This window comes from Cervus canadensis, chromosome 22 (assembly GCF_019320065.1).
Source record: "Cervus canadensis isolate Bull #8, Minnesota chromosome 22, ASM1932006v1, whole genome shotgun sequence".
In the NCBI taxonomy this organism is placed as follows: Eukaryota; Metazoa; Chordata; class Mammalia; order Artiodactyla; family Cervidae; genus Cervus; species Cervus canadensis.
Genome location: NC_057407.1, coordinates 57,879,810 through 57,906,047, shown reverse-complemented (window position 1 = coordinate 57,906,047; position 26,238 = coordinate 57,879,810). Strand labels below are relative to the sequence as shown.

Below are 26,238 nucleotides of genomic sequence, written 5' to 3'. Positions count from 1 at the left end.
GCTACATGTAAAAGAATGAAATTAGAAAACTTCCTAACACCATACACAAAGATAAACTCAAAATGGATTAAAGAGTTAAATGTAAGAGCAGAAACTATAAAATTCTTGAGGAAAATACTGGCAGAACACTCAATGACATAAATCAAAGCAAGATCCTCTTTGACTCACCTCCTAGAGTAATGGAAGTAAAAACAAAAGTAAACAAATGGGACCAGATTAAACTTAAAAGCTTTTGCAAAGCAAAGGAAACTATAAACAAGGTTAAAAGATAACCCTCAGAACTGGAGAAAATAACAGCAAATGAAACAACTGACAAAGGATTCATTTCCAAAATATACGAGCAGCTCATACAACTCAATACTAGAAAAACAAACAAACCAATCAAAAAGTGGGGAAAAGACCTAAACAGACATTTCTCCAAAGAAGACATACAGATGGCTAACAAACACATGAAAAGATGCTCAACATCACTCATTATTAGAGAAATGGAAATCAAAACTACAATGAGATACCACCTCACACCCGTCAGAATGGTCCTCATCAAAGTCAACAAACTATAAATGCTGGAGAGGGTGTGGAGAAAAGGGAACACTCTTGCACTGTTAGTGGAAATGTAAATAGATCCAGCCACTATGGAAGATGGTAGGGAGATTCCTTAAAAAACTAGGAATAAAACCACATATCACCCAGCAATTTCACTCCGAGGCATATACCCTGAGGAAACCAAAATCAAAAGAGACATATGTATCCCATTGTTCATTGCAGCACTATTTACAATAGCTGGAACATGGAAGCAACCTAGATGTTCATTGACGGATGAATGGATAAAGAAGTTGTTGTACGTAAACACAAAAAGGAACACATTTGAGTCAGTTCCAATGAGGTGGATGAACTTAGAATCTATTATACAGAGTGAAGTGAGTCAGAAGGAGAAAGATAAATACTGTATTCTAACGCATATATATGGAATCTAAAAAAATGGTACTGAAGAATTTATTTATATGGCAACAGTGGAGAAATAGACATAGAGAATAGACTTATGGACATGGGGATAAGGGAGGAGACAGTGAGATGAATGGAAAGAGTAACATGGAAACTTACATCACCATATGTAAAATAGATAACCATCGGGAATTTGCTGTCTGGCTCAGGAAACTCAAACAGGGGCTCTGTATCAACCTAGAGGGGTGGGGTGGGGAGGGAGATGGGAGGGAGGTTCAACAGGGAGGGGATATATGTATACCTATGGCTGGTTCACGTTCAGGTTTGACAGAAAACAGCAAAATTCTGTAAAGCAATTATCCTTCAATAAAAAATAATTAAAGGATAAAAATTTAGTGAGGCTTTCCCCCTCTTTTTTGGTGCATGGAACTCTGTGGGCCACACTCAGAAGCTGTGGGAGGTGATGCAGATGGACGTTGTTATGACTGAACTGTGTCTCCCCAAAGTGCCTGTGTTTATTTTAAGTCCTTACCCTCAGTGTTACTGAATTTAAAGATGGACCCTTTGAAAAGGTAATTACAGTTAAATGAGGCCATAAGGATGGGGTCCTGATTTGATAAAACACTTGCCTTCAGAGGTGTATGCATCAGGAAATATTTACTGCTTTGAAACCTGAACTGCTGCAGCAAACTAGCTCCCATGTTAGAAGAGGCAAACATGATTAGAATCTCCACAAACTTTTAAACATATTCAGAGCCTCCTGTCTCAAATTACACACACACGCATACCTCAGTCTGGGAACAAAGACTGCAAGTATACCAATTTTTATACAGTGGAATACTACTCAGCCTTAAAAAGAATAAAATAATGCCATTTGCAGTGACATAGAAGGACCTAGAGATTGTTATACTAAGCAAAGTCAGAGAAGGACAAATACCATATGATATCATTTATATGTGGATTCTAAACTATGACACAGACGAACTTACTTATGTAACAGAAAGAGACTCACAGACATAGAAAACAAACATTCAGTTACCAAAGAGGAATGGTGGGGAGTGAGGGAGGGATAAATTAGGAGTCTTAGGATAGCAGATACAGAAAACCAAGTAAAAAATAGATAAGCAACAAAGTCCTACTGTAATTCAATATTAAATGTCATAAAAACATTTTAAAAAGTATGTTGATTCTGATATACTAATTCAAATTACTCTCTGTTAGCAAGATTCAAGATCTAAGTGCTCTACCTCTCACTTTTCAGGATCCAAATTTGGAACACCAGCAGAAATATGCAGTCAACTGATTATCTGCTTTCATTCCACAAGACAGTGTCCTTTATGCTCTCTTTGTTTAGCTGAAGATCCATTCACTCCAAGCACACCCGTGCTACCTGCGGTACTGGCCTGCCTCCCCGTGTGGATGCTTGGATGTGTCAACTACTTGAAGGAGCATGCAGTTACCCATGGGGTGACACTGTCACCCCCTTCTCTCTGCCGCTTTCTTCCAATGAAGTGAAGTGAAGTCGTGTCTGACTCTTTGCGACCCCGTGGACTATACAGTCCAGGTAATTCTCCACACCAGGATATTGGAGTGGGTAGCCTTTTTCTTCTCCAGGGTATCTTCCTAACCCAGGGATCGAACCCAGGTCTCGCATATTGCAGGCGGATTCTTTACCAGCTGAGCCACAAGGGAAGCCCCTTCTTCCAATGAACCTGCTGGTAAATTGGGGCCCTAAGCACACCCCTGCTGACATTCCAAATAACTGCAATTATAAAAAGAATGTTAATTGCAATACAGAGCTTAATTAAAAGCAGCCAACATTAGCAGGCAGTCTAGCTACTAAATAAGTCATCATCCGACACACCCGGTCTTGTGCTTCCAGTGCCCAAGCCTTGAGATGGCATTGGTGTTCCAAAGGACAGCTGAAGACTGACTTAAGCCCATGACCTTCTCTTTGCTGTGTGCAGAGCTACTTAAGAGGGAGACAGCAGAACTGCATTTTCCTTCTTGTTCTACTCTGTGTGCCAGATCTTCAAGCTTGCAGCAGAAAGGAAGACATTGCTTTTCAGTACCATTAATAAATCTACTCCCAGACATTTTAAATTATAGGTCTAAGGCTCTGAAATACACGATTGCTTTAGAAGAGTGAAAAGAGCATGTACATTAGCTGAAATGGGCCCCTGGGTCTGCTTCTTGTTAACCAAGTATCCTCCACTGCATCCCAGGATCCAGCACAAGTTTCTATAAGGTCAGAAAAGGAATGGTCCACTGTGAGTAGGTGTGAACACGTAGGTAAAATCAGAGTGTTTCCCTCCAGGAAAATGAAAGGTGATGTGGTTTTGAGGATGCTTCTGCCTGCAAGTATGTCTGCCCCAAGTTAGAGATTTGTCATGGCAGCGATTAAATGCAAATATAACAGGATGGCCCCTTTGGGAGTTCAAGGAGCCTAAGAGGTAAGCACGTGCCACCTCAGCACAGCCCAGGAAGGGAAGAGTCTGCACAGCAGACACATCCATTGTCAGCTTTTGAGTCACATAAGTCTCAAGAGTAGAGAGACAGAAAGCAACATCAAATCAGAGAGTGTCCAATATTAATAAAGTTACAAACTCTATTAAAAAAAATAGCCAAATGTTGGTGAAGAGATTTTTTATTGTGCTGTAAAATGGTAATTTATGTTTAAATTGATTCATGGAAAATCATCCCAGCATTTAGTGCAGCCACTGAAATATGAGTTGAGTCATCAAGCTGGAGGACTAGACATGGAGTTCATGGGGGATGGTTTTTTTTTTTTTTTTTTTGGTGTTAAAGAAAGGAGCATGGCTGAAATAAGGACATTTTAGGGTTTTAAGTAAATTCCCATCAATCCCATCTTAAGCACAAGGCCAACTCTTCCCAAATATGCTGGGATAAATCTCAGTGGGCTATTTTCTCCCTTCTATGTATCAGCCAGAACATTTTTTTCCTCTCCAGTTTCTTAGTTTGATGGTTGGTCTGTTCTCCTCAGTTATATACCGTATGGATCTTGACACCTGGACCTGCTTCTTACATGACTATTACTATCATCTGCATTTTCCCACAGCGCAGAACACAAGGCAGATGCTTACAGACTTCCAGAGCTAGAATCAGGAAGTACATTCAAGGTTACCAGAGGTTTTCCCCTCAACTGTGAGAAATTGGGCTCCGGGAAACCACTAAACACAGCCCCACAGTGTGAGAGAAAACTCCAAAGGGGAAATGAAACGGGGGCAGAGGCAAGGTCGTCGGTCCCTCAGCATAGTGCCCTCGGCAGGCCCCCATTAGGAACCCAAAGAGCTCTGCCCCCACCCCGCTCTCCCTGCCACATCGCTACTCACCTTCCCTCTCAACTTCCCCACTAGAGGCTGGCTGCTCACACCTTCCACAGCCGTTCCAGTGGGAGTGCACCCTCCAGCATCTGCAGGGGTCCTCATGCTTTTGGAGTCTTCTTACCTCCAGGAAAGCATGTCCAGTTTGGGTACAATTGGCTCCCCATCATTAGGAAAAAACACCCATTCAGTCTCACCACTGCAGCTTCAGACAGTATTAACATTTTCAGCAACCACAACATAGCTGAGTCATCAAGAACTTTCTGTCAACTGAGCTTCCAAGCTTTTCTCAGTCAGTTCTGTCTTCCCACCCTGAACTGGCACAGGGCTCGGGGCCCTAAATACAGGGACTTAGAGTTATTCATAACAAAATTTAAACCTAGGAATCTGGCTCATTATTTGGGCCAGTCAGGAGCTTTGGGAGCCTCATTCTGTCACTCAATGTATTCACTATTCCTCCCAGACTCCTGTCACTTATATCAAGAACCGAGATCAAGAATATATCCTGCTCCTCTTCTCTGCAATGACCACAGCATAGCCCCACAGGAAGCTGTAGCATGAGGCTTGGGCCTGAAGAGACAGGGGGACCTTTCACATCCTAAACCACAGTCCAGAACCTGACATCCTCCACAGTCAGACAGGCTACCTGGAGTAAGAAACTCAACGCAAGGGAAAGAGAAAAGGCCACTCCACATAGAGGGCCGAGCTCATGGAAGGTCAGAGAGGAGATGGCAGGAGTGTAGGCAGAAAGGAAGGACCCTGCTGGAAGAGAGGGGGCGTGTGCACCCACGCACGTTACCCAAACACTATCTGGTGTTCTCTGATGAGCTGTCTCAGACAGATCAGTTCCATTAAAGACCTTCCTTCCATGTTGGCATTTTATGAATCATACTTTTATAGGTACAGCTATTATACCAGCCACAAATCTACCTAACTGGCCTGTTTATTTAGACCAGAACTCCCTATCTTATCAGTTGGAATAAGAGACCTGCTATTACATGTCTCCATACAACTCAGGACCATCAAATCAGTCTCATGATTCCATTGAAACAATGAGTCCAACCTCACAGGATGTTAGCAGGCAAAGCCAAATTATTTCCAAATGATCACAAAAGGCCCCATTAACAATCTTTTTTAGATTCTCCTGAAGCCTTCATATGGGTTCCCTACTACTCTGCACTTAAAATCTCAGTAGGCTACTTGCTTTCTTGGCATATTGATATCCTGGGAATTCCTGCCTCTTCTCTCCTTAAACAAAGTATTCTGTGATTTTCATGACATTTCAGGTTTCCCACTAATTCCCCCAAAGCACTCTTCCTGTTCAGATGGATATCCATGTGTCACAGACATCTCTTTCCCAATACTGAGTCTATCATCCAAAATATATTACTTACCACCCATTCTACCTTCCTATAACAAGGTCTTAAAATATTATCTAATGCATTCATTTATTTTTAGCCTTATTATGGCATAACATGGCAGATCATATTTCCAGCCTTTCCTCTAGGGCCCAGACCTGCCATGGGAAAGTCATTCATTTCAACAAGGCTGCAGTAAGTCCTCCAGTGAGAACCCTTTACCTGTGGGCATCTAAAGAGGAAAGGAGGCAGCCCAGGAGGAGCCCCTGCAGCTTCAGGTGGACACCCTGTGATGAACAGTCTGGAAAACAGTGGTTTTCAACTCTGGTTGACTCCCAATTACTGGGCAACTTTCAGACACACCTCTGAGACCTGTGGATTTGGAATCACTGCTCAGGTGAGTCCAGAGCACAGCCAAGATGGATGGAGAACCCAGGCCCTGCACCGAGAACATGGGCATCAGTCTTTGCTCTCGGGGCACCCGGGAGGAGCATCTCAGGGGAGGAGACACTATCTTGGCTTTCTTGATCTGCTTTCTTTTTTAAATAGTTTTACTGAAGTATAATTAGTATACAAAGAACTGTGTATATTTAGTATGCACAGTTCGTTGACTTTGTACACATACAAACCCATATACAATACCATGATCACAAACAAGGTAACAGACATATTTTGGTAAGTTTCAGTATTGAATATCTGTGAGAAAAAGTCTTTTCAGAAGAACTTTCACCTCTCCAGTCACAGGCTTTAGACCTTACATCTTAATATGCTGGCTAATATGTCAAAAACTTCACAGACCTGAGGATGAATTGATGGTTCTTTCTGTCAACCTAAGCTGAGGAGTCACATATCAGAATCTTTCCTTCCTGGTCTGACTTGGTTTCCCTGACAGGCAGAGGTTTGCCCATCTGTGGAGATGGATGGTTACAGTTTGATGACCTTTCAGTACCTCATGGTGAAGTCACACACATCTGGGCTGCAAAGAGGGGGATGCAGTGGCTGTGACAAGACCAACCATGAGCCTCTGGGGTGGGAGGACGTGCCCTAAGTCATTCCTCCAGGGACACATCTTTTACCAGAAAACATTTCAAATCTGAATAAAGCAAAATCTGTTGAACTTAGGGTAGCATATGGAGTTTATGTAGGGAAATTTCAAGCTACTTCCTCCATGGAGAAAGCATTATAAGTGCTTATTATAATACCTAAAATATAACAGACTAAACAGGCTAAAAGTGCTCGTTTCTTTGCCACCTCCAAGCCCAGCTGCACCCAGAGCTGAATGAGCAGAGGAGGAAAGATAGCCTGAGTGGCTTCCCCACAGGCACCGGGCTCTGCTGGCTCCAGGTTTTGAAACTCTGCCCTTGTGTTTCTGTAGTAGAGGTTTCTCCTCTTCCCTCCTTTCAGTAAATTGCTGATCATTTAATATCAATTCTATCCAACTCTATCCTGGAAAACAGAAAACTTATCCTTCTATCAGTTCAGTTCAGTCACTCAGTCGTGTCCGACTCTTTGTGACCCCATGAACCGCAGCATGCCAGGCCTCCCTGTCCATCACCAATTCCCGGAGTCCACCCAAACCCATGTCCATCGAGTTGGTGATGCCATCCAGACATCTCATCCTCTGTAGTCCCCTTCTCCTCCGGCCCCCAACCCCTCCCAGCATCAGGGTCTTTTCCAATGAGTCAATTCTTTGCATGAGGTGGCCAAAGTATTGGAGTTTCAGCTTCAACATCAGTCCTTCCAATGAATATTCAGGACTGATCTCCTTTAGGATGGACTGGCTGGATCTCCTTGCAGTCCAAGGGACTCTCAAGAGTCTTCTCCAACACCACAGTTCAAAAGCATATTCGGTGCTCAGCTTTCTTTATAGTCCAACTCTCACATCCATACATGACCACTGGAAAAACCATAGCCTTGACTAGACGGACCTTTGTTGGCAAAGTAATGTCTCTGCTTTTTAATATCCTTCTATATTAATTCTCAGCTTGGGTTAATTAACTCTCAGATTATAAAGTAAATTCTGACCAGTCAGGTATTATTAAAAATGAAAATCAGAAGCCCTCCTATTTTAGAATTAAAGAAATCTGATACTAAATTTCATTTCATTGAAATAACACAAGCAAGGCATAAATAGAATGGTGAGTGTGGCCAAGAGCTCTGGAAAGCAGACAGATCCTAGGATCCATCAGCTCAAAAATGTAGAAACTTGGATTCAGACTGACACCCGACTTATTTTCTCAGCTTCACTTTTACTTGAGTTGGTTTAACTCTTCCTTATGTGTTCAGAGCTCCTAAACTTATATTTTGTCTCTGGAGCCTCCTGAGCTGCAGAATCAAAGCCCCCACTGCCGGGACTTTGTGCAAAAACTTCAAACTTGATAACCCCCACACCCTCCTGCAAAAACCCTCACTGAGCCTGATTTCTTCACACTTGCTCTCACCGTCTGCCAAGCAGAGACCTCTAAGTTCCTGACTCCCTTCGTCCCCACACTGATTCTTCTGAGGTACATCTGGGCCCATTGACCTGTTTCTCAGCCCAGCTTCACTGAAGGAGTCAGACCCACCGCCCTGTGCCCTCAATGCAGGGCAACCTCCTTAGCTCAGGGCTGCACTGGCAGCCTTCTCAGAGGCCAAGCTGGTGCTGTAGACTCGCTTTATGCAGAAGGAGGTCTCAGCTCATCAGAAGGCCATTGACACCCTCAATGTGCCATACCCTCCTTCTTCACCTCAGCCCTGGCCATCAGCAAGGCAGCCTCAACTCCAGACTTGTGGTTCCCCAGATACACTCTTATCAGAGCCTCTGAAACTGCTCCTCGGCTGTCAAAGGTCAGCTTTGTGAGGACCTTCTCAGCACCACCCCTCATTCTCCCCCTAGGACAGAATCCTCCCATTGCTGTGTTTCTACCTCTGACCATGTACAACATCTGCTCATTGTTAAAGGCATCTATCCCCCTCAGACCATGAGCTTAAGAGCAATCCTAGCACATTCTTCTATGTATAGCCCAGGTGCCTACCACAGTTCCTGGCACATCACAAGTGTTTGCCTTTAGCAGAGGTGATGCTGCAGCAGAGAGCTCCCCGTGATGAGACAACACATAACCAACAAGAGCCCAAAGTACAGAGTGTCCTCTGATCACAGTGTTCCACCCAGTGGTGCTAAGCAAGGTCAGCTGCTCCCACACTCTGATGGCCAACACAACATTTGGGAGACTAACAGTATTTTAAAAAATATATAAAGCAAGCATAACTTTTGCTTCAGCAATCCAGAGATGGATATTTCTGCAAATCCATCTCACAACAAAGTAAGTTCCAGTACTTGTAGGAAAATGTTTATTGAGCATGGGGGCATACCAGATTCCTTTCTCCAAACTCCTGGGACTAGATATGTGGAGACTGAAAACTGTCTGGAATTATGAATGATAAGATACGTAACACAATGTGCTACATAACACTGCCAGCAAAATCTGCATTGAAATACACAAAACACCTGTTCAAGTTCTCAAACAAGAAGGTCATTAGCCTGAGGGGGCTCTGATGGCTGGCTGCCAAGCCTAGTAAGCAAGCTGAAACCTGAGCCAGATTCCTGTGAATGCCTCAGGTTGGGAAGGAAACCAATGACCAAGAGCCAAAAGGACTTTCCCAGAGGAGGCAACCTCTTACACTGTAGCCTATCAAATCACTTCTTTGTTTGCTTCTGTATAATAAACACCTGGCCCCTGGCTCCCGAGGGTGGAATGTTCCTCACCACTGCCAGGATGGTGCTGCCCAATTTGAATCGATATTTCCTCCAATAAACTCTTGAAAATTTTAATATATCTCAGTTTATATTTTAGGACATCACACTAAATGGAGTTCTAAAAAGAATTTTAAAGGCCTCATGTTGTTCAAATCCATTCTTGCTACCAAGTGAATTAAAAATTTGTTTATGAGTACCGTTTCAAATTTTAATAGACAAGGAAATGCAGACCTGCAAAACAAAAGCGGCACTAACTGAATGTACAAAGATTATAACGGAATGTATAAATGAATTATGGTACCTCCTCAAGGAACACTCTGTCACTGTGAAAGCCAATGAGGTTGCTTTGTATATCGATTTAGAAGATTTACAATAGTTAATCAAAAACATCAAGTTACAGAATACATATAAAACTTAATATTTTAGAGGTTATCTTAGTTTGTTTTGGTCAATATAACAAAATACTACCAACTAGGTGGCATATGAACAACATAAATTTACTTTTCACAGTTCTGGGGGTTGGGAAGTCCAAGATCAAGCTCATGGTTGTGTTTTGATGAGACCCCTCCTGGTTCACAGCCTTCTCACTGGGTCCTCACATGGGAGATGGGGTGAGGCAGCTCTCCAAGGGCTACTTTCCAAGAGCACTGCTCCTCCCTCATGACCTCAGCACGTCCCAAAGGCTTTACTTTCTAATACTATTATCTTTGTACATTAGGAATCAACGTGGAAATTTGTGTGTGTGTGGATGGGGGGGGGGGGCACAAATATTCAAACCATATCAGGAGTCTAGATATCTGAAAGGAGAGTTACAGTGACATCTTTCTCCCTGTTCTAAGGGCATGAAAATGCCCTCAATTTACACCAGGAGTCTTCACTGAGAAGCCCAACAACAAAAATGAGGGAGAAGAAAAGTTCTTCTTTAGTGTATCTGTCCCCAGACCAGATACCTCCCCCGCCCCAGGTGCTACCAAAGGCTGTGCTCAGCTGCTTCACCAGTTGAAACCCCCCTGCCCTGCCCTGTCCCCACTCTGCACACAGATCAGGCTCCCCAAGCTGCTGGGGGCACTGGGCACAGACAGTCATAATGCAGGGTCCCTGAGCCGACACTGACACCAACCTCCTAGCTGAGTGCCAGCTCTACAAAGCCTGTTTCTAGGATCTTGATCTGACACCTTGGGAACAGTTCACCCACTTAATTATTCAGAGCAGAGACATGAACCCAGAGAGATGTGATAAACCAGGTAAACCAGCTTTGTACTTTGAACAAAGCTTCAGCACTCCAATGGGAAACATGGAAACAGGGTCTGAAAACGGCCTGGTCAAAATCAATAGCCAGAGAAAAACCATGCTGGAAGTAATGGCCCCTCCTAGAGCTGCAGGAGATGGGCCTGAGGCCTGCCTCCCCCATCTCTACTAGAGTCGTTAAGACAAGCAGTCTCTGCTGCAGTGGTGGTATGCAAGCAACAGGTACTCAACAAAGGTTGCAGAAATCCGTGCCTGACCCTGATGTGTGTCCTCACTACCTGTTTATGCATCCTGTCTTCCATTTATATTCCTTCTGTTTCCTTTGTTCTCTCCTGTGAGCTGGGTGGGCAGTTGTAGATTCCCTCAAGACTCAGTGGAGATTTCTAGAGGTTCTTAGTTTGTTTCAGTAGATCACATTCTCTATTTCAATGGTACTTAGAGATGAATCCAAAACTAGAATAAGTGTACAAACACAACACCCAGAACCCCAATGTCCTGCATCTCTGTTCCATCCATGTGGCAGCTAGAGGTGTGACCCAGTCATACAAAAAGACCCTTGAAAGGCCCAGGTGGATAGCTTGGCATCTCCTGCATCAGTTACTTCATTTGGAAAATTAGGCAGCGATGGTCTTAAGGTTTCCTTAGTATTCCAAGAGAGTAAAGGAACATCAAAGACCTTTTGTGTCCTTTTCCACTGGCCAGCTCTACAGAAGGCCACAGGGTCATGCTGGTTTTAAATCACTGGTGTCTAGTTAAGGAGACCGAACATATTTCTAACCTACCTTCAATTTTCTGAAAGAAGTGACCAGATGCATTTCTATTCATAAAGAAGAGGAAACATGCACATCTAAATCACAAGCTTTCTCCGGCTTGTTTAAAATCAAATGAAAACAGTCACGGTCTAGATAAACACCCATGTACCTGACTGTCATAAAGCTCCAGCTCAGCACCCAATAAAGACATCTCAGGAACCGCACAAACTGGAGCAGCGGGTGATCACTGCTTTTACTGAATCCCATAGGTTTCGGCTGTTGTGTTTTCATTTTCATTTGTTTCTATGCATATTTTGATTTCCTTTTTGGTTTCTCCTGTGAGTTATTCACAAGCGTGTTGTTTAGCCTCCATGTGTTTGTATTTTTAATAGTTTTTTTTTTCCTGTAGTTGACATCTAATCTTATCACACTGTGACCAGAAAAAGGTGCTTGAAATGATTTCAATTTTTTTGAATTAACCAAGGTGAGATTTATGGCCCAGGATGTGATCTATCCTGAAGAATGTTCCATGTGCACTTGAGAAAAAGGTGAAATTCATTGTTTTGGAGTGAAATGTCCTATAGATATCAATTAGGTCTAACTGGTCCATTGTATCATTTAAAGTTTTTGTTTCCTCGCTAACTTTCTGTTTGGTTGATCTATCCATAGGTGTGAGTGGGGTATTAAAGTCTCCCACTATTATTGTGTTACTGTTAATTTCCCCTTTCATACTTGTTAGCCTTTGCCTTACATACTGCGGTGCTCCTATGCTGGGTGCATATATAATTGTTATATATTCTTCTTGGATTGATCCTTTGATCATTATGTAGTGTCCTTTGTTTCTTTGCACGGCCTTTATTTCAAAGTCTATTTTATCTGATGTGAGTATTGCTACTCCTGCTTTCTTTTGGTCTCTATTTGCGTGACATATCTTTTTCCGTCCCTTCACTTTCCATCTGTATGTGTCCCTTGGTTTGAGGTGAGTCTCTTGTAGACATCATATATAGGGATCTTGTTTCTGTATCCATTCAGCCAGTCTTTGTCTTTTGGTTGGGGCATTCAAGCCTTTTACATTAAGGTAATTATTGATAAGCATGATCCCACTGCCATTTACTTTGTTGTTTTGGGTTCGAGTTTATAAACCTTTTCTGTGTTTCCTGTCTAGAGAATATCGCTTAGCATTTGTTGAAGAGCTGGTTTGGTGGTGCTGAATTCTCTCAGCTTTTGCTTGTCTGTAAAGCTTTTGATTTCTCCTTCATATCTGAATGAGATCCTTACTGGGTATAGTAATCTGGGTTGTAGGTTTTTCTCTTTTATCACTTTAAGTATGTCCTGCCATTCTCTTCTGGCCTGAAGAGTTTCTATTGAAAGATCAGCTGTTATCCTTATGGGGTGCCCTTGTGCGTTATTTGTTGCTTTTCCCTTGCTGCTTTTAATGTTTGCTCTTTGTGTTTGATCTTCATTAATGTGATTAATATGTGTCTTGGGGTGATTCGCCTTGGGTTTATCCTGTTTGGGACTCTCTGGCTTTCTTAGACTTGGGTGGCTATTTCCTTCGCCATTTTATGGAAGTTTTCAACTATTATCTCAAGTATTTTCTCATGCCCTTTCTTTTTGTCTTCTTCTTCTGGGAATCCTATGATTCGAAGAGCATCAGACTTTTAATCTGAGGACCTATGGTTCAAGTTCCTGTCCAGGAGCCAGAAGTAAATAAATGAACAAATATATTCTACAAGTATCTGCTGGTGAGAACAGCCGACCCAGAACTAGCCCCAGCCATGCGGCTGCCCTCCTGAACACGCAGAGCAGAGCACAGGTGCACTTGGGAGCAGGACAGCTACCGGAGCGCCCGGCCACTTCAGGATGGGAGACTGCATCAGGACTCTTCTCTGGCAACTGCCACCTTGGATTCTGAACAAACAGGAAGGAAGCCAGGCTCTGCGGACTCAGGCAGCCCCACGAGGCCAGCAGCAAGTGCAGTTTGGCAGGCAGCTCCCCATCTGCTCACCTGGCCACCTGCTGCTGCAGACAAAGACAGCTGAGTGACCCAGTCCTCCGCAGAAGAACCCAGGGCCAGAATGAAAGCAAAGGAACAGGGACTGGTGAGGACATGGTGACCTCCCTGCTATTTATAAATCACACTGTTGCTACCAGGAGGTATCTCCAGTAAGCTCAGAAGCAAAGCACAAGAAAAGATGCATTGTAATTAAAAGCTTTTGAAAGGGCCCCCTGTAGAGAGGAAAAAAAGTTGCGGAAGCATAGGTGAGAAGAAAACATCATAGGAAAAAAGTTTAAAGTAAGTGTTGCCTCTCTGTTCTGGTTCCAAAGGGATTTTTTTCTTTCAAAATGAGAAGGAGAACATATTTTGTTTGTATATACATCTGCTGTAAATTAACAAATTAAAGAAATAAAAAATCCTGATGAAGAGAAATGGCAGAGGCAGATATAATTTGGATAAATAAACAAATCAAGGGAAAGTCATTTTGCATGTGCAGGTAGCTACAATGGAAACCTAATTATTTTTTTAAAAAAATAGCCTCTAATAGCTTGATGGCTGTAACACTAAAATGAAATTCAGGAACATGCAGAGGGACAAGAGAGTGTCATATGGGACTTCTGGTGAGACAAATGAAATTAGATTTCAAAAGTAAGAGTAAAATCCCTAAAATAAGTGTGTGACCTGGATGTTCTCTCCCCAGTGTGCTCTAAGGTAAGCTATAAGCACAAAATAGAGGTGTCCTTTTAACATATTTTCCAGGGCAGGGAAAACCCTGAAATAGAATGAAAACACCATCTTGAGTCAATATATCTCTAAGGAATTATCTACTTAGGAGAATCTTACACAAAGCACTTTACCCAGTAGAAATGAAAGGCAGAGTATATATCTATATATAAATATACTGGAATATAGTTGTTAAATGAGATCTGTTAATAACTCACAATTTTTAAATTTAATGTTAAAGATGCTTCAAAAAATTAACTGGTCAGTCATACATAATTTTCACACCTCCCTGGGGCACAAGCACCACCTCTGACCTGTACAACCAACGCCCAACAACCAGCATGTGGCAGACACTCAACAGGCATAGGTGGATTGAACGAAGGAGGTGTAGCATCCCAGCTGCTTGAGTCATAAGCATGTGGCACCTGACGCGTGTCCTAAGGCAGGTCTGGCATCCTGTGCAGACCACAATGCCAAACCTCACCACTCGGAACCCCAGCAAGGGCAAGCTTCCACTGGACGCCAGTCTCCCTTACCTTCTGTGCCATGTCCAAAGAAACCACGATGGGGCTGGCTTCCAGGAACAACACACAAGGGCAAGCGCTTGTAGCCAAGCCAAGGTTGTGATCTTTCTGCAGCTGGTGTCTACCTGCAGCAAATCAACCCTTCAACAATGTAAGCTGGGCCAGATTAGAGAGCATCCCAATCACAGCTCCTCACTCCCCTGGGAGAGAAGTGTTCCTTTGCCCCAACTGGATGGAAAGCAGGGAGAAGAGCTTTCACATGTTAATTGACCCGGATGGTAAAAACAAGATCTTTTCCTGGTGCCACACTGAGCCTGTGGGTATGTCTGGACACCGACATGCCTCAAGGGTGCAGCAAGCGGAAAGGCCCTGAGCCACAATCCAGAAGGCCAATACTACAGTTCCCAAAGAAGCTAATTGAGAAGGTCAAGGGGCTAGTGAATGAGGAGCCCTGATGGAAACGTCTGGAACTGAACAAATGCAGTGACTTCTCAGCACCATGCCTGTACTGGATGCCACGGTGCTGTTCGCTTTACGATGGTTAATTTTGTTATGCAAATTTCACCTCCATTTTTCCTTAATTGAACCATAATTGATTTACAATGTTGTGTTAGTTTCAAGTGTACAGCCAAATTACTAGATTATACATATGTATTCTTTTTCAGATTCTTTTTCCTTAGAGATTATTATAAAATATTGAATAGAGTTCCCTGTACTATAAAGTAGATCCTTGTTGAATATCTATTTTATATATAGTAATATATATCTGTTAGTCCCAAACTTCTAATTTATTCCTCCCCCACATCCCCTGTGGTAACCATAAATTTATTTTCTAAGTCTGTTGGTCTTATTTCTGTTTTGTATATAAGCTCATTTGTATCATATTTTTTTATACTCCACAGATAAGTGATATTATATGATATTTGTCTTTCTCTGGCTTACTTCACTCAGTATGATAATCTCTAGGACCATCCATGTGGCTGCAAATGGCACTATTTCATTCATTTTTATGGCTGAGTGATATTTCATTGTGTGTATATGTATGTACGTGTATTCATATATATGTGTGTTTATACATGTTTATACATATGTTTATACATATATACATGTATGTTTACACATATATATGTAAACACCATATCTTCTTTATCCATTCTTCTGCTGATGAACATTTAGATTGCTTTCAGGCCCTGGCTATTGTAAACAGTGCTACAATGAATAGTATATGTATCTTTTCAAATTAGAGTTTTCACCTTTTCCAGGTACATGCCCAGGAGTGGGACTGCTGGGTCACAAGGTAGCTCTATTTCTAGTTTTCAAAGAACCCCCATACTGTTCTCTATAACGGCTGTACCAATTTACATTCCCACCAACAATGTGGGAGGGTTCCCTGTTCTCCACACCCTATCCAGAATTTATTGTTTGTAGAATTTTTGATGATGGCCCTTCTGATCTGTGTTAGGTAGTTTTGATTTGCATTTCTCTAATAATTAGCAATGATGCCTCAATGGCAAAGAATCCACCTGCAAAGTAGGAGACACAGGAGGTATGGGTTCAATATCTGGGTCAGGAAGATCCCCTGGAGGAGGAAATGGCAACCCACTCCAGTATTCTGGCCTGAAAAATCCCACTGACACAGGAGACTGATGGACTATGGTCCAAAGGGTCACAGAGTTAGACACAGCTGAGCAACTGAGCATGCATGTCTTCTTTGGAGAAATGCCTATTTAACTCTTCTGCCCATTGTTTGATTGGATGCCTTTATATTGATTTGTATGGGCTGTTTGTATATTTTGAAAATTAATCGTTGTCAGCTGCATCATTTGCAAATATTTTCTCCCATTCTATATGTTGTCTTTTCATTTTGTTGATGATTTCCTTTGTTGTGCAAAAGCTTTTAAGTTTAACTAGATCCCAGTTGTTTATTTTTATTTTCATAACTCTAGGAGATGGATCCAAAAAAATACTGCTTCAATTATGTTAAAGATTGTTCTGCCTATGTTTTCCTCTAGGAGTTTTAGAGTGTCCAGTCTTATGTTAAAGTCTATAATTCATTTTGAATTTGTGTTTGTGTATGGTGTTAGAGAATGTTCTAATTCATTCTTTTACATGAAGCTGTCCAGTTTTCCTAGCACCACTTATTGAAGAAGCTGTCTTTTCTCCATTGTATATACTTGCCTCTTTTGTCATAGATTAATTGACCATAACGGCATGGGTTTATTTCAGGGATTTCTCTCCTGTTCCAGTGATCTATATGTCTGTCTTTGTGTGAGTACCATACTGTTTTGATGACTGTAGCTTTGTAGTACAGTCTGAAGTCAGGAAGCCTGATTCCTCCAGTTCCAGTCTTCTTTCTTTCTCAAGATTGTTTTGGCTATTCAGGGTCTTTTGTGTTTCCATACAAATCTGAAAATTTTTTGTTTTAGTTCTGTGAAAAATGCCACTGGTGATTTGATAAAGATTGCACTGAATCTGTAAATTGCCTTGGGTAGTATAACCATTTTGAAAATATTGATTCATATAAATCCAAGAACATGGTATATCTTTTCACCTGCTTGTGTGGTCTTCAGTTTCTTTCACTATAGCCTTATATTTTTCAGAGAGTCTTTTGCTTCCTTAGGAAGGTTCATTCCTAGATAATTAATTCTCTTCGATGTGATGATAAAAGGAATTGTTTCCTTCATTTCTCTTTCTGATAGTTTGCTGTTAGTGTATTAAAATGCAGCCAATTTATGTATATTAATTTTGTATCTATAACTTTACCAAATTCATTGATAAGTTCTAGTAGTTTTCTGGTAGCATCTTTAGGATTTTCTATGCAACAAGTGACAGTTTTACTTTTCACTTTCCAATTTGGATTCCTTTTATTTTCTTTCCTTCTCTGATTGCTCTGGTTAGGACTTTCAAAACTATGCTGAATAAAAGTGGCAATAATGGACATTCTTGGCTTGTTCCTAATCTTAGAGGAAATGCTTTCATTTTTTTCACCATTGAGTACGATGTTAACTGCAAATTTGTGATACATGTCCTTTATTATGTTGAGGTAGCTTCCTTCTGTGCTCACTCTCTGAAGATTTTTTTTTTTATCATAAATGGATGTTGAATTTTATAAAAGCTTTTTCTGCATCTATCAAGATGATCATGTGGTTTTTATTTTCAATTTGTTAATGTGACATATCATACTGATTGACTTGTATATATTGAAAAATCTCTTTACATCCCTGGTATAAATCCTACTTGATCATGGTATATGATCCTCCTAATGCATTTTTGGATAAAGTTTGCTAGTATTTTGTGAGGATTCTTGCAAACATGTTCATCAGTGATGTTGGCCTGTAATTTTATTTTGTGGTAAATTCATCTCACTTTAAAAAAAAGTAATAGAGCATATATTTGAATGCTGATCTTCTGGACCCCAAAACATTTCAAAATCTATGATTAATGATAAGGTGCCAGAATATGTTAAATGAAATCAAGAGTGAAACAAGTTGGTAGTAAACAAACTGCAAAGGTGAAGATAGGTATCGAGGGCCACTCACACGCCATGTACTCCGCTGCACACGGAGTCAAACAGATGCACATGCCCTGGCTCCATCCCATGAGCACTCGAGGGATTTACAGCACTCTGTGAGGACTCTCCAAGAGGCCAACAAGGAAGGAGTAACAGGTTCTGAAGGAAAGAGGAACTGAGAAGCCTCCCAAGCAGAGACCATGGAAATGCCCGAGAGGAACCAGCAGAGCCAACACTGCCAAGTGGTGAGCACTGGATGGAAAAGCACCCACTCAGATCCACTCAGTGTTCAGGGATGCCCCCTGTGTGCCAGGTGCTGTCCTAGGCATTGAGAGTTCATTTAAGAGTTGTGGTCCTACTGTATAGCACAGGGAACTCTATTCAGTATCTTGTAATAACCTACAATGCAAAAGAATCTGAAAAACTATATATATATATATAAGCTGGATCACTTTGCTGTACACTTGAAACTAATACAACATTGTAAATAAACTATACTTCAATTTTTAAAAAAGACAAAAATACTTTAAAAATAAAAATAAAGTTATGGGGCTTGCCTTCATGAGACTCAAAATAAAGAAGATAAAATCAGACAAATATCATGGAAACCTACAGTTTACAGTTGGCCAAGGGCTTGAACTTTTTCCTAATGCCTCTAAAGTACAAAAATGACACAAAATCTTCAGTAATTTAGAAAGAAGTGAGAACTTGATGGGAGAAGAGAATGAAAGGAGACCCATCACAAAGTCATCTAGAGCTGCAATGAAATTTCTATCAAAATTTCAATGGTATTTTCAGAGCAACAGGTAAACCAATCCTAAAATTTTTATGGAATCACAAAAGACCCTGAATAGCTAAAGCAATCACGAGAAAGAACTAAGCTGGAGGTATTACACTCCCTGACTTCACACTACACAACAAAGCTACCGTAATAAAACAATTTGGTACTGGCATGAGTATAGACACACTGACCCATGGAACAGAATAAAAAACCCAGAAGTGAACCCTTGCATAAATGGTCAACTAATATTTAATACAAGAGCCAAGAGCATCCAGTGGGGGAACAGACAGTCACTTTAACAAATAGAGCTGGGAAAACTGAAGAAACACATGTAAAAAAAAATGAAATCGAACCCCTATCTTACACCACTAAAAAATATTGACTTGAAATGGATCTAAAACTCCTAGAAGAAAATGTTGGGAAGAAAATCTTCAACATTGGTCTAGGCAATGACTTTGGACATGACACTAGAAGCACAAATGACAAAAACACTAAAAACAAAAGGGACTACATCAAACTAAAAAGCTTCTTTTCAGCAAAAGAAACACTCAACAAAATGAAAAGGCTGAATGGAAGAAAATATTTGCAAACTATATATCAGATATGGGATTGGTATCTAAAATATACAAGGAAATCATATAACTTAACAAGAAAAAAACAAAATAATCCAATTTTAAAATGGGCAGGGGAAATGAATAGATTATTTTCCAAAAAAGACATAAAGATGGCCAACAGGTACATGAAAACATGCTTGATATCACATATCATCAGGAAATGCATACCAAAACCACACAGAGGTATCACCTTACACTTGTTAGAATGGCTATCATCAAAAAGACAAGAAAAGTGTTGGTATGGAAAATGTGAACCCTGTACACTACTGGGAGGAATTTAAATTGATGCAGCCACTATGGAAATTAAAAATACAACTGCCAATTACACTTCCAGTATATATGCAAAGGAAATGGAAATAAGATCTTGAAGAGACATCTGCAATCCTATGGTGTCCTACAGCCTTATTCACAACAGCCAAGAAATGGAAACAATCTGAGTGTCTGTCAATGGATGAATGAATAAATGTACATATACACACAATGGAATTTTATTCAGTCCTGAGAAAGAGGGAAATCCTGGCATTTGCAACAACATAGACAGACTTTGAGGGCGTTATGCTAAATGAAATACAGATAGATCTATGATCTCACTTAGGCTTCACAGGTGACTCAGTTGCAAAGAATCCTCCCTGCCAAGCAGGTGATATGGGCTCAATACCTGGGTCAGGAAGATCCCCTGGAGAAGGAAATGGCAACCCACTTCAGTATTCTTGCCTGGAGAATCCCATGGACAGAGGAGCCGGGCAGGCTACAGTCAGTGGGGTCACAAAGAGCCAGACATGATTTGGTGACTAAACAACAACAACGATATCTCACTTATATGTGGAATCTAAAAAGCAGAAGTTACAGAAAAAGAGGGTAAAATAGTGGTTATTACAGGCAATGAGGGCAGGCAGGGGTATGCAATGAGGAGATGTGTGTCAAAGTGTACAAACTACCAGTTATAAGATGAATAAGTTTTGGGGACCTAAGGCACAGAATAGTGATTCCAGTTAATACTATTTCATTATATACTTTAAAGTTACTAAAAGAGTCGATCTTAAATGTTCTCATCACCAAAAAAAAAAAAAAATTGTAATTCTGTGATGTGATATAGGTGTTAGCTAATGCAATGGTGGTAATCATTTTGTAATGTATAAGTGTATCAAATTACCATAATATATACCTTAAATCTATACAATGATATATACCAATTATATCTTAATAAAACTGGGGGGTAGTTTATAACAATGGTTTAGATGAGCATTAATAGAGGTATGGATTCAGGTGAGGTGTGGGAACAGAGAGAAAAGGAAGAGAAAAATCAGAGATAGATTCAAGAACTAGGTGTGTGTGGTTGGAGTTTTCAAGTGGCTATGGGGTTGAATGACATAAATTCATGTGAGGTGCATAAAACAATGCCTAGCCAAATTAAGTGCTCAATGAATGTTACGTTTGTTATTTTTATACAGAGCATCAGTATTCTAAAAATAGAGTGATGTTACTTTTCTATTTTTAGGACCCTTCCCCTCACTATCAGCAGAGATAAGAGGTGAAAGGAATCCAAACTAGACCATCTGAGTGACAAAATAGGGCTTGTCTTTCTTTGTGTGTTTCTATCAATGCAAAACACTCACAAAATATGTAGTGAATAAATAAATGTATAAAGGAACAAAGGAAAAAGGACCTCTGACTACTAAAACTCAGGAAATGGTTCATCAGCTGATCTACAAATCAATTTGAGAAAGATCCATTTTCAAGAAAGAACACACACAAAATCAAGAACACAAAAGAAGACAAGGTTGATCCACATCTGCATAAGAAGCTGAATCAAGAACTAAAGCAAGATGGTTATTTTGAGACATTAGTCTGCCATCTTCTTGGTCAGCCAACTTTCCAAATAAAGTCAGATTCCTTGCTTCGACACCCATCTCTCAGACTCATTGGCCTATCAGGTGACGAGCAGAGTGACCTGGACTCAGTAACAAACGTAATTTGAAGGCCTTAATAGATGTCTAAGAAAATAAAGAGAAAACAAAGCAAACCAAATCATTGACACAGAGAGAGATTGCGGAGTCTTGGTTCCCAGTAAGAGACTGGGCCTCAGCCTTCTGCATGGGAGTGCTGAGTCCAGGACCCAAGACTTCCAGAGAACTCCTAACCCCAGGGAGCATTAATTAGTGAAAGCTCCCACAAAGGCCTCCACCTGTATCCAACACCCAGCATTACCCGACACTCAGCACCCAGTGCAGAATACGTCACAAAACAGCAGGCAAGACAACAACACAAATCCAGTCATCAGCAGACAGATACCCCAAAACACACCACCTCACACAGCCCTGCCCATCCAGAAGAAAAAACACTCATCTGCTACCACCAGAACGCAGGCACAAGTCCCTCCCAACACAAAGTATACACAAACCACGGGACCAACCTTTCTCACTGATGGCAGAAACCAAAAGGAAGAAGGACTATGACCATAAAGCCTAGGAAAACGAGACCTCAAACACATTAAGTTAGAAAAGAGGACAAGACAGAGAAATGCTGTAAAATGAAAGAACAAGTAAAAACTCGCAAGGTCAAATAAATGAAGAGGAACTAGGCAACCTATCTGAAAAAGAACTCAGATTAATGACAACAAAGATGATCCAGAACCTCGAAAACTGAATGCAGAAAATGCAAGAATCAATTAACACATTTCACTAGGACCTAGAAGAAATAAAGAACAAACAGAGTCAAATAACACAATTACTGAAATTAACAGTATTCTAGAAGGAATCAATAGAAGGATAAATGAGGCAGGAGTATGGATAAGTGTGTTGGAAGATAGAATGGAGGAAAAAACTGCTGAAGAGTAGAAAAAACGAAAAAGAATGAAAAGAAGAAAGCATCAGAGACCTCTGGGACAATATTAAACGCACCAACATTTGAATTATAGGGTTCCCGGAAGACGAAGGGGTTTCTCAGGCCCTAAAAGGGTGGCTCAGTGGGTTAAAAAGTTCCTGCAATGCAGAAGATGGAGGAGACATGCATTCAATACCTGGGTCAGGAAGATCCCCTGGAGGAGGGCATAGCAACCCACTCCAATAGTCTTGTCTGGAGAATCTCATGAACAGAGGAGCCTGGTGGGCTATGGTCTATAAGGTCAGAGTTGGACATGACAGAAATGACTGAGCATGTGTGCATGCACAGAAGAGAAAAAGGGTCTAGAAAATCTTTGAAGAGCCTATAGTCAAAAACTTCCCTAACATGGAAAGAGAAATAGTCAAGTCCGTGAAGCACAGAAATACCCGTACAGAATAAACCCAAGGAGAAACACACTGAGACACATACTAATCAAACTAACAAAGATTAAACAAAACAAAGCATAATTAAAAGCAGCAAGTGAAAAGCAAAAAGTAGCATACAAGGGAACCCCTACACGATTAACAGCTGATCATTCAGCAGAAACTCTGCAGGCCAGAAGGGAGTGGCTGGATATATTTAAAGTGCTGAAAGGGAAAAAAAATCTACAACCAAGACATCTCTACCTGGCAAGGATCTCATTCAAAATTGAGGGAGAAAACAAAAGCTTCACAAACAAGCAAAAGATAAGAGAATTCAGCACCACCAAACCAGCTTTATAATAAATATTAAAGGGACTTCGATAGGAAGGAAATACAAGAGAAGAAAAGACATACAAAAACCAACTCAAAACAATTACAAAAATGCCAATAGAAACAAATATATCAATAATTACTTTAAATGAAAATGGTTTAAACGTTTCAACCAAAAGACACGGAATGGCTGAATGGATTAAAAAAAAACAAGACCCACATATATGCTGTCTACAAGAGAACCGCTTCAGACCTAGAGACACATACAGATTGAAAGTGAGAGTATGGGAAAAGATATTCCATGCAAACGTAGGTCAAAAGAAAGCCAGAGTAACAATTCTCATATAAGACAAAACAGAACTTAACATATAGAGTATTACAAGAGATGAGAAAGGACACTCAGTCCACTTCAGTTCAGTCCCTCAGTCATGTTTGACTCTTTGTGACCCCATGGACTGCAGCACGCCAGGTCTCCCTACCCATTACCAAATCCTGGAGTTTACTCAAACTCATGTGCATTGAATCGGTGATGCCATCCAACCATCTCATCCCCTGTCGTCCCCTTCTCTTTCTGACTTCAATCTTTCTAATGAGTCAGTTCTTCACATCAGGTGGCCAAAGTAGTGGAGTTTCAGTCCTTCCAATGAATATTCAGGACTGATCTCCTTTGGGATGGACTGGCTCAATCTCCTTGCAGTCCAAGGGACTCTCAAGAGTCTTCTCCAACACCATAGTTCAAAAGAATCAATTCTTCGGTGCTCAGCATTCTTTATAGCCCAACTCTCACAGCCATACATGACTACTGGAAAAACCATAGTCTTGACTTGATGGACCTTTGTTGGCAAAGTAACATCTCTGCTTTTTAATATGCTGTCTAGGTTGGTCGTAACTTTTCTCAGAAGGAGTAAGCGTCTTTTAATTTCTTGGCTGCAATCACCGTCTACCTGACTTTGGAACCCAAAAAAATAAAGTCTGCCACTGTTTCCACTATTTCCCCATCTATTTGCCATGAAGTGATGGGATCAGATGCCATGATCTTAGTTTTCTGAATGTTGAGCTTTAAGCCAACTTTTTCACTCTCCTCTTTCACTTTCATGAAGAAGCTCTTTAGTTCTTCTTCACTTTCTGCCATAAGGGTGGTGTCATCTGCATATCTGAGGTTATTGATATGTCTCCCGCCAATCTTGATTCCAGCTTGTGCTTCTTCCAGCCCAGTGTTTCTCATGATGTACTCTGCATATAAGTTAAATAAGCAGGGTGACAATATACAGCCTTGATGTACTCCTTTTCCTATTTGGAACCAGTCTGTTGTTCCATGTTCAGTTCTAACTGTTGCTTCCAGACCTGCATACAGGTTTCTCAAGAGGTGGGTCAGGTGGTCTGGTATTCCCATCTCTTTCAGAATTTTCCACAGTTTATTGTGATCCACACAGTCAAAGGCTTTGGCATAGTCAATAAAGCAGAAATAGATGTTTTTCTGGAATTCTCTTCTTTTTCAATGATCCAACGGATGTTGGCAATTTGATCTCTGGTTCCTCCGCCTTTTCTAAAACCAGCTGGAACATCTAGAAGTTCATGGTTCACATATTGCTGAAGCCTGGCTTGGAGAATTTTGAGCATTACTTTCCTAGCGTGTGCGATGAGTGCAATTGTGCAGTAGTTTGAGCATTCTTTGGCATTGCCTTTCTTTGGGATTAGAATGAAAACTGATCTTTTCCAGTCCTGTGGCCACTGCTGAGTTTTCCAAATTTGCTGGCATATTGGGTACAGCACTTTCACAGCATCATCTTTTAAAGTATTTGAAATAGCTCAACTGGAATTCCATAACTTCCACTAGCTTTGTTCATAGCAATGCTTTCTAAGGCCCACTTGATTTCACATTCCAGGATGTCTGGCTCTAGGTGAGTGATCACACCATTGTGATTATCTGGGTTGTGAAGATGTATTTTTGTACAATTCTTCTGTATATTCTTGCCACCTCTTCTTAATATCTTCTGCTTCTGTTAGGTCCATACCATTTCTGTCCTTTATTGAGCCCATTTTTGCATGAAATGTTCCCTTGGTATCTCTAATTTTCTTGAAGCGATCTGTAGTCTTTCCCATTCTATTGTTTTCCTCTATTTCCTTGCACTGATCACTGATGAAGGCTTTCTTATCTCTCCTTGCTATTCTTCGGCACTCCGCATTCAAATGGGTATATCTTTCCTTTTCTCCTTTGCTTTTCACTTTTCCTTTTTTCACAGCTATTTGTAAGGCCGCCTCAGACAGCCATTTTGCTTTTTTGCATTTCTTTTTCTTGCAAACACCCTCTTTCAACAACAAGATAGAACTCTACACATGGACATCATGTAGAAAGACCAGAAACTGTAAAACTGTTAGAGGAAATCATAGGCAGAACACCCTATGACATCAATGACTGCAATATCCTCTGTGAACTATCTCCTAGAGCAACGGAAATAAACATAAACAAATGGGAACTAATTAAACTTAAAGATTTTGCACAGCAAAGGAAACTACAAACAAAGTGAAAAGACAAATCTCAGAATAGGAGAAAACAGTAGCAAATGAAACAAATGACAAACGATTAACTTCCAAAATGTACAAGTAGCTCATGCAACTCAATATCAGAAAAACAGCCAATCAAAGAGTGGGCGGAAGTCCCAAACAGACATTTCTCCAAAGAAGACATACAGATGGCTAACAAACACATGAAAAGATGCTCAACATCACTCATTATTAGAGAAATGCAAATCAAAACTACAATGAGATATCACCTCATACTGGTCAGAATGGCCATCATCAAAAAGTCTACAAACAAAAATTGCTGGAGAGGGTATGGAGAAAAGGAACCCTCTTGCACTGTTGGGAATGTAAATTGATCCAGTCACTATGGAAGATGGTATGCAGATTCCTTTAAAAAACAGGAATATAACCACCATATGACCTAGCAATCCCACTACCAGGCATATACCCTGAGGAAACCAAAATTGAAAAAGACACATGTACCCCAATGTTCATTACGGCACTATTTACAATAGCTAGAACAGGCAGGCAAGCAATCTTGATGTCCATCAACAGATGAACAGATAAAGAAGTTGTGGTACATATACACAATGGAATATTACTCAGCC

The 26,238-nt window shown here is 40.8% G+C and overlaps 1 protein-coding gene and 1 long non-coding RNA gene across 3 annotated transcripts in view; one reads left to right on the top strand and one right to left on the bottom strand.

The window, feature by feature from the left end:
* Window positions 1-26,238, bottom strand: part of VOPP1 (VOPP1 WW domain binding protein) — a 146,569-nt gene that overhangs the window by 39,384 nt on the left and 80,947 nt on the right. The window lies entirely within an intron of this gene.
* On the top strand, window positions 43-25,637 carry LOC122424538. Its single transcript, XR_006264465.1, has 3 exons — window positions 43-81; window positions 4,431-4,435; window positions 25,464-25,637. It is a non-coding gene; the product is annotated as an uncharacterized LOC122424538 (long non-coding RNA).